This window comes from Saccopteryx bilineata, chromosome 1 (assembly GCF_036850765.1).
Source record: "Saccopteryx bilineata isolate mSacBil1 chromosome 1, mSacBil1_pri_phased_curated, whole genome shotgun sequence".
NCBI classification, from domain to species: Eukaryota; Metazoa; Chordata; class Mammalia; order Chiroptera; family Emballonuridae; genus Saccopteryx; species Saccopteryx bilineata.
In genome coordinates, this window is record NC_089490.1 from 351849522 (window position 1) to 351866167 (window position 16646).

Below are 16646 nucleotides of genomic sequence, written 5' to 3' on the forward strand. Positions count from 1 at the left end.
GAGCACTGTGCACAGCTTAAGAGCGTTGACTTTAAAATTAGATAGAATTTCATAATCATTCTTATATTGTTACATGCAGGCACATATAAATTAAATTGTATTAGATTTAGTTTCTCATCAAAAATAAAATTACTAAGATAGCATGATAAGAATCTAGTGGAAATTGATAGTTAGAATGTTTGAACTAATTTTCTCATTTCCTAACACATATACAGTGGTCCAGATTGATGTCAATTAATTTTCTTTGTGATTTGAAATAGTGAATGTTAACAATGAATATTAATCTACTTCAAATATTAGTACTTTTGTTATGCTTTGAAATAGAATCACTAGATTAAAAAACACATCGTTAATCTCATCTTTTTGCATAATATTTGTTTTTTCAATTTTCAAATATATTTTATCTTACAGTTTTCTAGTATACAATTTCAAGTTGTAATTTATTTCCTCTGAACAGCCTTCTGAATTTGTTATTCAATAGTCTGTTTTCAATCACATTGTCATTTTTATTGCAATGAAAACACTTCATGTAATATCTAACCACTTACATTTTTTGTGTCTGTGATAGAGAGAGAGAGAGAGAGAGAGAGAGAGAGAGAGAGAGAGAGAGAGAAAGGGATAGATAGGAAACAGATGGAAAAAAAAAGAGATGAGCATCAATTCATCACCATGGCACCTTAGTTGTTCATTGATTGCTTTCTCATATGTGCCTTAACTGGGAGGCTACAGCAGAGTGAGTGACCTCTTGCTCAGGCCAGTGAACTTGGACTCAAGCCAGCGACCTTTGGGCACAAGGAAGTGACTATGTCTATGATCCCATGCTCAAACTGGTGAACCCACACTCAAACCGAATGTGCCCGCTCTCAAGCCGGAGACCTCTGGGTTTCGAACCTGGGTCCTCTGAATCCCAGCTCATAGCTCTTTCCACTGCGCTACCACTTGATCAGGCTAACAAATTACATTTTTAAGGTGTTCCAGTTCAACAAGTTTAAAGTTTCAGTTCTGCAAAATGAATAAGTTCTAAAAATCTACTGTATAACATTCTGCTTATAGTTAACTATACTGTGTTGTCCATTAGGGTTTATTTTGTAGTATGAAATAATTACTCTTTTAAGTCCTGGAATAGCTTCTGTAGTTGAAGTGAATATACTAGATATAAGTTGATTTGACATTCTGTTCTATTTCTCTAGTAATTCTCATCATCAGAAATTCTTTTCTCTTCCTGCTGGTTTATCTCTATTTGTCGGGTTTTGGCTCACATTATGACTTACAGTGGCAGAGGCAGCGTCAGGAGTTCCGTATGGGCTCCCTCTGCAATGAGTACTATGTCAGTGTTTCCCTTTCCTGGTCAGCCTCACTGCCTCCAGGCAGGTGAAAGGGCTGCTGTTTTCTCAGGAGTGAGTAAGCCTGTTCCCCTCCAGTGAGACAGGAGGCCACGTGCTACAGGAGTGAGTGTTTTCTGCAGCATATGTTCTTGGCATTTCTTAAAATTTATTTTTATTTTACTCATATTATAGAGAGAGACAGACAGAGAGATAACAATTTAATATTTCCCTTGTTTATGCATTCAGTGTTTAATTTTTGTTGTCACCAAGGCAAACAGCAACCGAGGCATATCAGGATGACCCTCTAACCAACTGAGCTACCCATCCACGACCTGGCATTCTCACTTCCCACTATTCTCAATTTATTTATTAGCTGAAAGCTATAGAAATACTGGGTTACTTGGCCAGTGTCTGCTCTGGCTCCTACTCACTAGAAGTTTTTCAATTTTCCAGGTTCTTTGGTTCACAAATCTGGAAGACCTGTGATGGATAAATACAAGAAGACTCTCTCTCTATGTGTCTTTCTCCCTATCTCTCTCTCTTTTTTTTTCTCTCTCTCCACATACACACATACACACAAACACACTCACACACAAATGTCTCTCAGAAACACTGGGGGAAACTGGTCCTCATTCACGCTCCCTTTGATCTCTGCTTTCCTGTCACTGTATTGCCACAAAAACTGAAGCCATAGCTAATTAAGACAAGCCAGTGCACTGTAGAATTAGACAGCAGGTATCTCTCCAAGGATATTCATGGATTTTTGTTCCCTGTAGTGTCCAGGCTTTCAGTTCAAGATGTGAAATAGGTTACAAAAACAGTAACAGTGTTACAAACATAAACCAATGTTCTTCACACTGAGATGTCCTAAAAAAGAAAAATGAGCATTCACTGCCCCAACTGAAGCCCTCTCCTCACAGAGAATGAAGCCAATAAATAGCTTTTATTTTCTTGGCTTCTTCTAAGAAAAATGTCCTGTGAAAGGATTCTAGACTGCAAATAAAAAGTTAGCTAACTGTTAAGTGTGGCTTTTCTCATGATGCATGTGTCAGGCCTAAGGCTTTTTTTTTTTTTTTTCTCTCCCTCTAAACCTCTGAGTGGCAAACACTCTTATGCCTAGGACTTAAGGATACTGTTGGGACATTAATTTGGGAGATCGGTATCCACAGTGTACATTTGCGGGGCTGCTAGGTAGAATTTCAGGGAATAAGCTGGCTTCATCCTGAAAGTTCACCCATGGAGAATGAACAGGCAGTGGTATCTAAGCTATCATTAATTGTAGACAAGAAGTTTCTACATCTTGGGGATTTGATATCGCTATTGGCAGAGAAACACATGACCTGTATTTAATAATATCAGATTCCAATGATCATCTATATTGATGTAGATTTGTGATGGGAAATCTACTGATCCTGACTGCTACTAATTTCTCCATATTGTCCAGTCATGATCTGATATGTATCACACATGCAGCCACTGCACTAAGCTTCCCAGTTTTATGAACCTTCCCAGGTAAAGTGACTCAGGGATGGAAAGTGAGGTTTCGTTTATCTTCTCGGGGTAGTTTGGTTTGGGGCATTATTTTAAAGAATTATATTATCTTATATTTCTAATTATTAATTAGTAGTTCCTAAAACATAATTACTATTTAATATTAGTCTTGAGTTCTATGACCTTGCTTAATTCACTTATTTATTTTAGCATGTTTTTCTGGATTCATTTTTATTTTCTAAATAATTTTTATACCATCTAAATAAAGATTGTTTTATTCCTTTTGTTTCAATATTTGTGTTCTTATTTATTTTATTTTTCCTTATTTCTTGGATTAGATCTACAGTTCAATGATGAATAGAAGGGGTAGTGCTGGCATGTTTTGTTCTTTCTTTCCTTTTTTTTTGGCATATTTCTTAAAACATTCCCAATCATAAATAGAGTGTATTTTTATCATTGGCTACTAAATGTGATGATAACTATAGGCTTTTACTTATTTTCATTAATGAGGTTAATATTTCTAATATTATCATGATTGTATATTGAATATTATGTGATGCTCTTCTTCGTGCATTGAAATGAACTTTCAATTATCACCCTTTTGATTTTCATTTAAGTCAGCTACCTTAAATTTTATTATTGTTCAATTTTAGTAGTTGTTCTGTGGTTTGAGCCTGTAATTTCTTTAATGTTGTTTACAGGTTATTGAAGACTTGTTTATTACTTCCATATTGGATAATTTCTATTAAGCTTATTTTAATTTTAGTTAGTCTTTCTTCCACGATCTTGAATTTCTCATACTCCAACCCTAGGTTTACTTTTGAATGATTATAGTTTTAGTATTTCCATTAAAACAAAATGTGTTTCTTGTAGACTCTAACATTTCCCATTTGGTGATTTATTGTAAGCATACTTTCTTCTACATAATTCTCCATAGATATCATAGCTGCTGTGAAGTACTTATTTATTAAATTTAATATCTATTTCAGAGTTGGTCTCCATTGATTGCCCTTTCTATTGAATATGGGCCATGTCATTTATTATTTTTCAAATGTTGAATAATATTTGATTGTATGTAAAATTCCCTCATGGGAATTATGAATGAGATGTAGAGATCATTGATCTTGTTTCTTTGTTTGTTTTTTGAAGAATATTACTATTTGTTTCTTTATTTTCTTTCAGTAGGTTAACTGGGTTGAAGCCAAATTCTAAATTCTCTTCTGTACTTTGCAGGAGCTGAAATCTGTTATCAGTTCCATTAATCCTAATATGTCAGCTTGTCATCTATTTCAAATATGTGTAGTTCAGAGATACGATCAGAGTTTTTGTATACACATTGGGATTTCTTTCTCTGCATAACCCTTTAAAGTTGTACGCAAAAAAAAATATATAAAAATGTATGTCAACTGTAACTGAGAAACAAAAATGATTTAAACATAAAAATAAATTTAAATAAATATATAAAGAAAATGTAACAACAATAACAACAAAAAGAAGTTCTAACATTTTGTAGCTGCTGTGGTAGTCCCAAATTATTCTTATACTTCAGGCTAATAAGTCTGTAAGTTGCTAGATGATAATTGTCTACCCATTATTAATTGAGGTCTGCTCTAAAAAAAAAAAGAACATAAAACTAGGAAAAACCTTCAATGTTATTCCAAGTGTCTATTTGTTTATTACACTTTACATTCTGACTGCTTTTCTCATTGTCTCTGCCTCCAGATTTAGTGTTCTCTAGTTTAGTTTAATTCTGGGGTCAGGAAGCTTTTTGGCTGAAAGAGCCATGAACACCACATATTTTAAAATGTAATTCTGTAAGAGCTATACAATGACACGTGTACATTACGCATTAACCAATAATTATTTGGTGTTGTCCCAGAGGACAGCTGTGATTGGCTCCAGCCACCTGCAACCGTGAACATAAGCGGTAGGAAATAAATGGATTGTGATACATGAGAATGTTTTATATTTTTAACATTATCATTTTTTTATTAAAGATTTGTTTGCGAGCCAGATGCAGCCATCATAAGAGCCACATCTGGCTCACAAGCCATACATTCCTGACCCCTAGTTTAGTTATTATTTTTTACATGCGTGCAAGGCTTATAATGTTGATGTACATGTTTATGGGGTTGTTCTGTTGATTAAACCTCTCCACTTGTGGAATTAGAACCTCACTCTGCCTGCTTTACATATTATAACTGTAAATTGAATTACTGGATATCAGGGTTTTTTGTTACCCATACTGCCAAATTTTCTTGAAAGTAGTTGTACCATTTTGTATTCCCCTATACTTCCAGAAGAGCACAAAATAATATGTATAGAGCATAGTAGTTAATGCAGCGATATTAAGAATAGATGTACAGGCCCTGGCCAGTTTGCTCAGTGGTAGAGCGTCGGCCTGGCGTGCAGGAGTCCTGGGTTTGATTCCCGGCCAGGGCACACAGGAGAAGCGCCCATCTGCTTGTCCACCCCTCCCCCTCTCCTTCCTCTCTGTCTCTCTCTTCCCCTCCCGCAGCCACGGCTCCATTGGAGCAAAGTTGGCCCGGACGTTGAAGATAGCTCTATGGCCTCTGTCTCAGGCGCTAGAATGGCTCGGGTTGCCACAGAGCAACACCCCGGATGGGCAGAGCATCGCCCCCTGGTGGACATGCCGGGTGGATCCCGGTCGGGCGCATGCGGGAGTCTGTCTGACTGCTTCCCCATTTCCAACTTCAGAAAAAATTTTTTTTTTAATTTAAAATAATAGATGTACATGTAGGTATATTATAGGATTAAAGCGGGAAGGTTTTAAAGAGCTCAGAGTCTGACTGTGCATGAGTGACAACTACAGCATAAAGGTATTGAATGCAATGTTCTAAAAGCATGGGCCCCTTCCCCAAAGACCCCTACTCTGTCCATTACTTCTTTCTTTTCCATTCCTTCCATGGATCAAACATCTATCATTTTACTCCTCTCCCGTTGAATCTCTGAACTGACCCCACACCCTAGGTTGATATCTTGGAACTCTCCTACGGAGCATTAGATTTTCATTCAGCCCAGGCAATCAGGTCCTGTCTAGAAACCTGAAAACTTGGGCCAGAAGGAAACCTGATCAGCTGCACTCCCCTCACCACACACACTTTTCTCCAGAGCTTCCGCGGTTCCATGTGCGGGCCAGCTGTGCTCTGGGCTGAGGAGAAAGATGAGGCCTCCTTAGGCTTCGTGCTTTTGCTCCAGCCATGGCATCTCCCCTTAGAGAGGAACCTGATGAAATGTCTTCCCCTGTGGCCTCTGGATCTTTACCATTTTCCCATTTGAGGAAACCTTGGTGCACAGTAAAAGGGAATGTGGTTAAAGTATGGCTAGGGACACATACTAATTCTGAGTAAAACTTAATAGAAAATGGAAAACATAAAGTGTTGTTAAATAATATTTGTCAAAGGAGAATGATAGACATGTTAATTATACGAGAAGACTAGCTGAACCTCATTATGTGGCACAGTACTCGTGTTCAGAGCAGCAACACTAGATAGAAGCATGGTTTACCTCTCAGATGCTCATTCAGTTAAAATTATATGTACAGTGATATACCTGTGTATCTATTATTCCTTATATCCAGCACCTTCTAGTAGATATGAGGCAATAAGCTAGAAAATAGAAAATGCCCCTACCTGATTTCACAATACTTACAGTTGTGAGTGTGAGGTGGGTGGCTGGGCTGGAGATTCCTTATGATAATTAAGACTAGGCTCCCCTTGAAGGCTCCTTATTGCTTTCCACTTATACGTTTTCATTTTCTAATTCATGTGTAATAACTGAGTTCTGACCTTCAGGGATAACCTGTGTTACAGAGATGACTCACAATAAAATCCTAGCAAAGGAAGCCCCAAAGAAAGAGTTTATAGAATCTCTGTGGACCACAGCCCAGACTTCTGAACCATATCTACACAGAGACAAGTAAAGAAGACAGCTATGACTGTCCCTACTCAGGAACAAGATACTTTTTGAAAGAAAACAGAGAAAGCCACATAGTTCTCTGAAGCTTTATAAGCTAACTCTTTTAAGGGTGATGTGTTTGGTGTGGCTATGCACATCAATTTCTAGCAAATTGTCCTTTATGGATCTGTGAGCTTTAGTTTGTGACAACTGCCTTACTCTGTGACTTTTTCTTTTCATTTGAGAAAGACAGAGAGGAACATCGAGCTGTTCCTGAAGTGCAATGACCAGGGACTCAAACTGGCAACCTCCATGCTCCAGGATGTTGCTCCAATCAACCAAGTTATCGATCCAGGGCGTTTTTTGTTTCTTGTTTTTTTTGTTTGTTTGTTTGTTTTTTTAAATTTATAGACAGAAAAAGGAAGAGAGTGAGAGAGGAGGGGAAGTGAAAGTATTCATTTTTTGTCCCACTCAGTCATGCATTCTTTGTTTTCTTCCTGTGTTTGCCCTAACCAGAAATTGAACCCACAACCTTGTCGTTTCCAGAAAACACTCTTAATTTACTGAGCTAACAGGCCAGGTCATGTAGGTGTTTTTTTTTTTTTTGTATTTGGTAGTCATACAAGATATTTAAGTTCAAACTCAGGGACCTACTGCATTACCTGAAAAATTCACTAACCTTGCTCATTTTCTCATTGGACCATTTCTGCCATCCAGAAACAGAGCTCATCTGAGAGATCAGGGGCAGGAGGAACCCATAGAAAGGATTTCCACAATAAAGGGGCATCTTCACAACATTTCATAAAACCAAATGAGATACCTGTTTGGTATCTGATAAGATACCAGAAGTGGCATGACAACAAGATCTGAAGACCAACAGAAGAAGAGAAAGTAGGATTGCCTCTTTATTTATTTATTTAACCACCTCTCTTTTCTTAGACATTGGTACTTCCCAGACTGAGCTCCTTGGAGTGAGCACTCAGACTGACTCACTCAGGCTAAGTATTTTTTTTTTTCTTCTTCTTCTTCTTCTTCTTCTTCTTCTTCTTCTTCTTCTTCTTCTTCTTCTTCTTCTTCTTCTTCTTCTTCACCTCAGGCTTGTCCTTATCTGATTGGCTCTTACTGAATTAAGGATGACTGTGTATTCCACCTCTACAATGTTCTCATGTACCCTTAAGTGCCCAAGTCATTTCTCTGCACACATGTTTTGAAAGTGCACAGTTCACCTGAGTCATTGTCATTATCATTATCATGATCAGAGTTCACTCCTGCCAATTAACACATGATATTAAAATTGATTCAGGGTCCTCTAGAGAAACAGGACTAATATTATGTATATACTTCATATACATGAAGAAGATCGATTATTGAGAAGTTGCTCATATTGTGATGGTTTTTGAATACTTCCCAGGCCTGCCATCTACAAGCTGGAGACCCAGGAAAGCTGGTGGTATAATTTAGTCCAAGTTCAAAAGCTTGAGACCCAGGGCAGTCAGTGGTGTAGGTCCTAGTCCAAGGGCAGGAGAAAACCTGTACCCCAGGTCAAAGAGGCAGGCAGGGAGCAAAAGGACCACATTCTTTCTTTCTTGCTCTGCCTTTATTTTTATTTTCTGCTCTGGTCCCCATTTTATTTTACTGACCCATAGATTCAAATGCTAATCTCATCTGGAAACAATGCCCTTATGGACACACCCAGAAATAATATTTAATCTGGATACCTTGTGGCTAGTCACATTGACTCATAAAATTATTTATCACAAAATCTTTTCTATTTCATTTCTTTATGTTACGTCTCTAAAGATTACATGTTAAATAGTCTTAGTGGTGATTGCCCAACAAATGACACTTTCTGTAGTTGGATCTCTGCAGTCTATTTAAGAAAAGTATCATTTTGTCCATATGGAATCCCGGTTCTGAAAGCAGCATCATACTGCTGTCACTCTGTGAAGGTCCTTCTCACCACCACCTGAGGAAATTTCAGATTTGGGTAGCCATTCCATCTCAAATGACCTAACAAGACACAAATTGGCCAGATTTACTGAGTTTAGCTGATAGATACAGGACAGATACAGCTGTCACTATCGCTGCCTCCGGTGATCCTTCAGTGTGGGTCCTCACTGTGGTAAAGGAGGGACTCTATTCCCTCTTCATGACATCACATTTGTAAAAGAACAAGATGAGATTGATGTGTGTGAAATTACACTAGTTACATAAGTTTAGTTTTCCAAGAAATGAACAACTTTGAGAGCTATGAGAACAACTTCTGGCAGCAGAACTGAAATCAGACTAAGAATAAAATCACTGTGTTACCATTCTGTGATACCTTCTCTGACTGACCACTAGCAATCTTTTCAGTTTGAATGGTCATTACCATCCATGACCTGATAAGACATTAATTGCTGTAGTCACTTGGCTTAGTTGAGAATACAAGACATAAGAGAGGGCATGCCGACATTGGATACCTCAGGTGAGCTCTTAGTGATGGTGTTCACAGTGCTATAGAAAGCACCTTATTCTGTTATATCAGCCTTTTAAGAAGTCAAACTTATACATCTTATAAAAGGTTTGCTGCTGTCACATAAACAAACACATTGTCATGTAATTATAATAAATTATTTCAAACATACAGCAAAGGATGGCAATGCTTACACTGTAAATGCAAATCAGAGTGGGTCTTTCTGATAAACGAACATGTATGGAAAGAGTCACTGAAGGATGAGAGTGATTTCTACTGATAGCAAGGGCAGCATTGCATACTGAGGGAAGAGCAGGTGTAACAGCCAGGACGTATAGTGGTTTGGTGCTTTTATCTTTGAGGATATGTTTTACATATGAAAGAAGAAGCAGGCAAGATGGTGGCTAAACAAGGATTATGGTAGAATAGACCTCAGATGATCCTTTTGATTAGTAAAAGTAAAAGACAATAATAACTTTAGCACAAATAAAAATAAAATGTGCCATGTGAGATGAACTAAAAGTATTTAACATTGTTATGAAAAGTCATTTTACCAGGTAAATAAACTCCATTCCTTGTCTCACTACCTTTTCTTATTTGTCCTTATTTTTTCCTCCCCATTTTTGATTTCTACATAGTTTTGTATTGTTTCAAACCTACCTAACTTACTCAATCCCCTTTTATCCTTTCTGATCAAGCTGGGATCTGTGAACAAGAGCAAGAAGAGCCTCAGATCAGGACAGGTAAAAGCAGGAGAGTAGCTGTAATGGCTTCTGGATTCTTGGTGAACAAAAAGAAGAAGGTAACCTGCCCCATCTGCCTGGAGCTCCTGACAGAACCCCTGAGCCTGGACTGTGAGCACAGCTTCTGCCAAGCCTGTATCTCTTGGAATGTTTCTTGAGGATGGTATTTACTCTCCTGTTGTATCTGAGTATAGAATGCAGTTGGTCCTTTTGTGGGTATGGTTTTCCCTTCTAGCTGGCTGGCTATAAGGATCAACCTTGATTGTATGTATTAGATACTGTTCAGTGTCTGTCCTGTTGGGCATATTTATTCTCTGTAGTGCCTGCTGGTGCCTGTTGGACTCTTCCTTTAGGTGTGCTACTTTTGTGGCTAGCTGAGTCTGCCACCCACTACTAGCTATGTTGGTTCTGGGTTCTTCTTGGTTTGGTATCAGCCATTGTTTGTAAACAGCTGTGGGCTACCTACCCATCTGAAGCTGTTTTTCTGTTCACTGTGCCTGTGTTTTCTGTGCCTGGGTAGTATGGGAAGGGTCAACCTGTGTATAAGGATCAGCTTCCTCCTGCTTAGAGCTGACAACAGCTCTATAAAAGCCCCAAGCTCTGTAAGATTTGCTACCACTTTTCAGCTGCTCCACCTCCTCTTGCAGCTGACTGGTATTGCCACAGAGTCTTCTTTAGAAAGACTATAGTGTGAGCTTACACTGGCCTTACCCCACCAACCTCTTTATAAGTTGCAAGCTTGGTGGGTTAGGGGACCCGAGGTTGGGAATACAACATTAATGGGACCCCTACTTCAAGGGTCTTTTGGTCAGGGGAAAGTGGACCCTACTCTGAAGCTAATCTCTCAGACACTGCTGGATACTCTCATTCTATTTCTCCCCAGTTAGATGAGCAGCAGGTTCAGATTGTGTGGTATCGACAGTCCTTGCTGCAGAAGTTCTTCCAGCTGGTGAGCCCCTGGTCTCAGGGAGGAAGACTGAGAGAGTCCTTCCCTGGGGCTGACCGTGCCCCCCCAAAACTGGCCAAGCCCCTCAATCAGACCCAACAATAGGCTAACAGGGACCCACACTTTGAATGTTTTTGTTCCAAGCCTCTTTTCCTTCACCCTGTAGAACCTAGCCCAGCAGGACAGGATATTCAGAACCTGGGCTGGCTGATTGTGAAGCTTCACCCTGTCCAATGCACAGGAGCTGCTGTGCCAGTGCTGATCACAGAAAGTAGAATTTCTCTTAGCTGGGCTCAGTGTCCTATGAACCTTCCCTCACACACTGCCAGCAAGGGTTTTAGGTCCTGAATGGATGCTCTCTGCAACTGACCTCTGCATGTGCCAGCCCTGGACCTCCCTGGAGGGAATCTGGTGCAGATCAATGGGGACATTACCTGTGACTGGCCCTCAACAACCTTCTTAGAGCTACAAGCAATCCAGAGTTTGTGGTTACCTTGCTGGGCCCAGGTGCTCATGGAAATACCAAGATGCACACCTAGGCTGACTTTTACCCACACTGGTTCTGGGGGAAGATCACCAAAAGAGCAAGGTGCCCTGAGATCCTCCTCCTACAGCCTCTGACTACTGGCTGCTGGTTGGGCTCAGCCACTGAAATAAAACCTCTGGCAGAGTCTAGAGCAGGCATGGCCAACAGTTTTGCTCCTGGGCCAGATTAGAAAAAAAAACATTTTCATGGGCTGGACAAAATATTAAAATTAAAAAATTATTAAATACAAAAATGATTTGTTTTAGTAAACAAAATTTTATTATTTAATTTGTTTATGAATAAATGTGAGTGAAAAAATTTAACATACAATATTATTTTAATAAAAATATATTTTAATAAAAATATAATTACATACTATATAAATATCCAAACTGCAACACAACCAATTGAAACAATATTTAATTAATAGAATGAGCTTGAAGGGGTTATATCACAAATAAAACAATTATTTCATTTTACAAACAGCTTGGACAGGTTTTCAGTTATCAACTGCAGCTATTGTCTATGCTACAATGCCACTTGATTCAGCACACTTGACCACGAAAATAATGAATTGTTTGACCTTGTGTGTGCACTGGCAAACTCTGCCTAAAAGAATGTGGGTTTCACATCGCCACTAAACATCGAACAGTTCATATTGAGTACAGACAAGTACAAAAGTTATAAATCTTTATAATGGATTTTTTTTAAAAAATAAAGAAGTATTGCGAATCCATTTGACCAAATGTAAAGCCAATAGCTAGGGCTACCATCACAGCTGCCCGGCCCTTGCAGGTTCGCATTGGATTTGGACAGTCGGTGAGGAAACAATGGAGCAAAAAACTGGTAAGCCATCATCTTTAATCCTAGCTTGCACCCGGTGGGCAAGTAAAAAACACACAATGGGCTCCAAAACCCACTCACATTCAGTGCTCACAAAGCTACTGACTTATCCGAGTTTCCCAGAATCAAAGGTTTCTAGCTCACCAGACTTATTCACCTCTGTTCCCCATCTCCTTCCTTCTCCCTGCACAAACTCTGCACAAACTGGCTTCTCACTCAACACTCTGCCATCTTGGCTACTTCTCCTGGACTCCTCCATGTGGCCTTTCTTTGCTCTCTGCTCTCTGCTGTCTCCTCTAATGCTAATCTCAGGAACTAAGAGAGCAAACTCCCGTTCTGCCCCCGTTTTATAGTGTAGAAATCAAAACCTTTAATCCAATATACAAAATAGGGAAGTCTCTAATACAAAGTCACTTATCAGAGACATGATGGGATTGCACCACCCCACATCAAAAAGAGTGGGAAAGGCTTAGTCCTAAAACCAAGCCCCAGGCTACAAGGATCCTGCCTGCCCACAGCCCTCAGAGACACACATTAATATCACCTGAGTGATGGCCTCCACGTGAGCAGCGCCATCTTTAACAAAGTGAGCATAATATATTTTATCTGCCCAACATCAATTATTGGAAGTTAACCCTAGATTAGTCACAAGCAGAATTCTTTTCCGTGTATCACTATCTTCTTTTTTTTTTTTTAATATTAATATTTTTTTATTAAATTTAATGCAGTGACATTGATAAATCAGGGTACATATGTTGAGAGAAAATATCTCTAGATTATTTTGACATTTGATTGTGCTGTATACCCCTCCCGCAAAGTTAAATTGTCTTCTGTCACCTTCTATCTGGTTTTCTTTGTGCCCCTCCCCTCCCCTAACCCCTCTCTCCTTCTTCACCCCCTCCCCCCTCCCCCAACCCTCCCGCCCCTGTTGCCATCACATTCTTGTTCATGTCTCTGAGTCTCATTTTTATGTCCCTTCTATGTATGGATTCATCTCAGTTTTTTTTCTGATTTACTTATTTCACTCCGTATAATGTTATCAAGGTCCATCCATGTTATTGTAAATGATCCGATGTCATCATTTCTTATGGCTGAGTAGTATTCCATAGTATATATGTACCAAAGTTTTTTAATCCACTCGTCCTCTGATGGACACTTGGGCTGTTTCCAGATCTTCGCTATTGTGAACAATGCTGCCACAAACATGCGGGTGCATTTCTCCTTTTCGAGCCGTTCTATGGTGTCCTTGGGGTATATTCCTAAAAGTGGGATAGCTGGGTCAAAAGGCGGTTCGATTTTCAGTTTTTTGAGGAATCTCCATACTGTTTTCCACAGTGGCTGCACCAGTCTGCATTCCCACCAGCAGTGCAGGAGGGTTCCCTTTTCTCCACATCCTCGCCAGCACTTATTCTGTGTTGTTTTGTTGATAAGCGCCATTCTGACTGGTGTAAGGTGATATCTCATTGTGGTTTTAATTTGCATTTCTCTAATGATTAGTGATGTTGAGCATTTTTTCATATGCCTATTGGCCATCTGTATGTCCTCTTTGGAGAAGTGTCTATTCATCTCTTTTGCCCATTTTTGGATTGGGTTGTTTGTCTTCCTGGTGTTGAGTTTTACAAGTTCTTTATAAATTTTGGTTATTAACCCCTTATCAGACGTATTGTCAAATATGTTCTCCCATTGTGTAGTTTGTCTTTTTATTCTGTTCTTGTTGTCTTTAGCTGTGCAAAAGCTTTTTAGTTTGATATAGTCCCATTTGTTTATCCTGTCTTTTATTTCACTTCCCCGTGGAGATAAATCAGCAAATATATTGCTCCGAGAGATGTCGGAGAGCTTACTGCCTATGTTTTGTTCTAAGATGCTTATGGTTTCACGGCCTACATTCAAATCTTTTATCCATTTTGAGTTTATTTTTGTGAGTGGTGTAAGCTGGTGATCTAGTTTCATTTTTTTGCAGGTAGCTGTCCAATTTTCCCAACACCATTTGTTAAAGAGGCTGTCTTTACTCCATTGTATTTCCTTACCTCCTTTGTCAAATATCAGTTGTCCATAGAACTGTGGGTTTATTTCTGGGTTCTCTGTTCTATTCCATTGATCTATATGCCTGTTCTTGTGCCAGTACCAGGCTGTTTTGAGTACAATGGCCTTGTAGTATAACCTGATGTCAGGAAGTGTGATACCTCCCACTTTATTCTTCTTTTTTAAGATTGCTGAGGCTATTCGTGTCCTTTTTTGGTTCCATATAAATTTTTGGAATATGTGTTCTATATCTTTGGAGTATGTCATTGGTATTTTAATTGGTATTGCATTGAATTTATAAATTGCTTTGGGTAATATAGGCATTTTAATGATGTTTATTCTTCCTAACCATGAGCACGGTATATGCTTCCACTTGTTAGTATCTTCCTTGATTTCTTTTATCAATGTTTTGTAATTTTCCGAGTACAAGTCTTTAGTCTCCTTGGTTAAGTTTACTCCTAGGTACTTTATTTTTTTGGTTGTAATTGTGAAGGGGATTGTTTCCTTAATTTCTCTTTCTGACTGTTCATTGTTGGTGTATAAAAATGCTTCTGATTTCTGAGTATTGATTTTATATCCTGCCACTTTGCTGAATTTATTTATCAGGTCCAGTAGTTTTTTGACTGAGACTTTAGGGTTTTCTATATACAATATCATATCATCTGCAAATAATGATAGTTTTACTTCTTCTTTTCCAACTTGAATGCCTTTTATTTCTTCTTCTTGTCTGATTGCTGTGGCTAGGACTTCCAGGACTATGTTAAATAAGAGTGGTGAAAGGGGGCACCCCTGCCTTGTTCCTGATCTTAAGGGTATTGCTTTTAATTTTTGCCCATTGAGTATGATGTTGGCTGTGGGTTTCTCATAGATGGCTTTTATCATGTTGAGGTATGTTCCCTTTATTCCCACTTTGCTGAGAGTTTTGATCATGAATGGGTGCTGGATTTTATCAAATGCTTTTTCTGCATCTATTGAAATTATCATATGGTTTTTCTCCTTCTTTTTGTTTATGTGATGAATCACATTGATTGATTTACGAATATTGTACCAGCCTTGCCTCCCCAGAATAAATCCCACTTGATCATGGTGTATGATTTTTTCCATATATTGTTGGATCCGGTTTGCTAATATTTTGTTGAGGATTTTAGCATCCATATTCATCAGAGATATTGGCCTATAATTTTCTTTCTTTGTGTGGTCTTTGCCTGGTTTTGGAATCAGAATTATGCTCGCCTCATAAAAGAAGTTTGGAAGTCTTCCTTCCTCTTGAATTTTTTAAATAGTTTGAGAAGGATAGGAGTTAGTTCTTCTTTGAATATTTGGTAGAATTCCGTTGTGAAGCCATCGGGCCCCGGACTTTTCTTTGTTGGGAGTTTTTTGATAACTGTTTCGATCTCCTTTGGTGTAATTGGTCTGTTTAAGTTTTCTGATTCTTCCAGATTGATTTTTGGAAGATTGTACGTTTCAAGGAATTTGTCCATTTCATCTAGGTTGTCTAGTTTTTTGGCATACAGTTCTTCATAGTATTTTCTTAAAATATTTTGTATTTCTGTTGTGTCAGTTGTTATTTCTCCTCTCTCATTTCTAATTTTATTTATTTGAGTCCTCTCTCTCTTTTTCTTGGTGAGTCTAATAAAGGTGCATCAATCTTGTTTACCTTTTCAAAGAACCAGCTCCTAGTTTCATTGATCCTCTGTATTGTTTCTTTAGCCTCTATGTCATTTATTTCTGCTCTGATCTTTATTATTTCCCTCCTTCTACTACATTTGGGCTTTACTTGCTGTTCTTTTTCTAATTCTTTTAGATGCAGGGTTAAGTTGTTTATTTGAGCTTTTTCTAGCTTCTGAAAGTGTGCCTGTAGTGCTATGAACTTCCCTCTCAGCACTGCTTTCGCTGTGTCCCATAAATTTTGAGTTGTTGTATGCTCATTGTCATTTGTTTCTAGGAATTTCTTTATTTCTTCTTTGATCTCATTCTTAATCCATTCATTATTTAACACCCTGCTATTTAGTTTCCATGTGTTTGAGAATTTTTGAGCTTTTCTGCTGTGATTCATTTCTAGTTTCATGCCGTTGTGATCGGAGAAAGTGCTTGATATGATTTCAGTCTTCTTAAATTTGTGGAGAGCACTTTTGTGCCCTAACATGTGGTCTATCCTAGAGAATGTACCATGAGCACTTGAAAAGAATGTATATTCTGCTGCTTTAGGGTGAAAGGTTCTGAAGATATCTATTAAATCGAGTTGATCTAGTGTTTCCAATAAGTCTGCTGTTTCTTTGTTAATTTTCTTTCTTGAGGATCTATCTAGTGATGTTAGTGGGGTATTGAAATCCCCTACTATTATAGTATTGCTGTTGATCTCGCCCTTTAAATCCAT

At 38.5% G+C, this 16646-nt stretch overlaps 1 pseudogene; it reads left to right on the top strand.

The window, feature by feature from the left end:
* The first annotated feature begins 9955 nt into the window (after window positions 1-9955).
* Window positions 9956-16646, top strand: part of LOC136319626 (E3 ubiquitin-protein ligase TRIM22-like) — a 33045-nt pseudogene continuing 26354 nt past the window's right edge.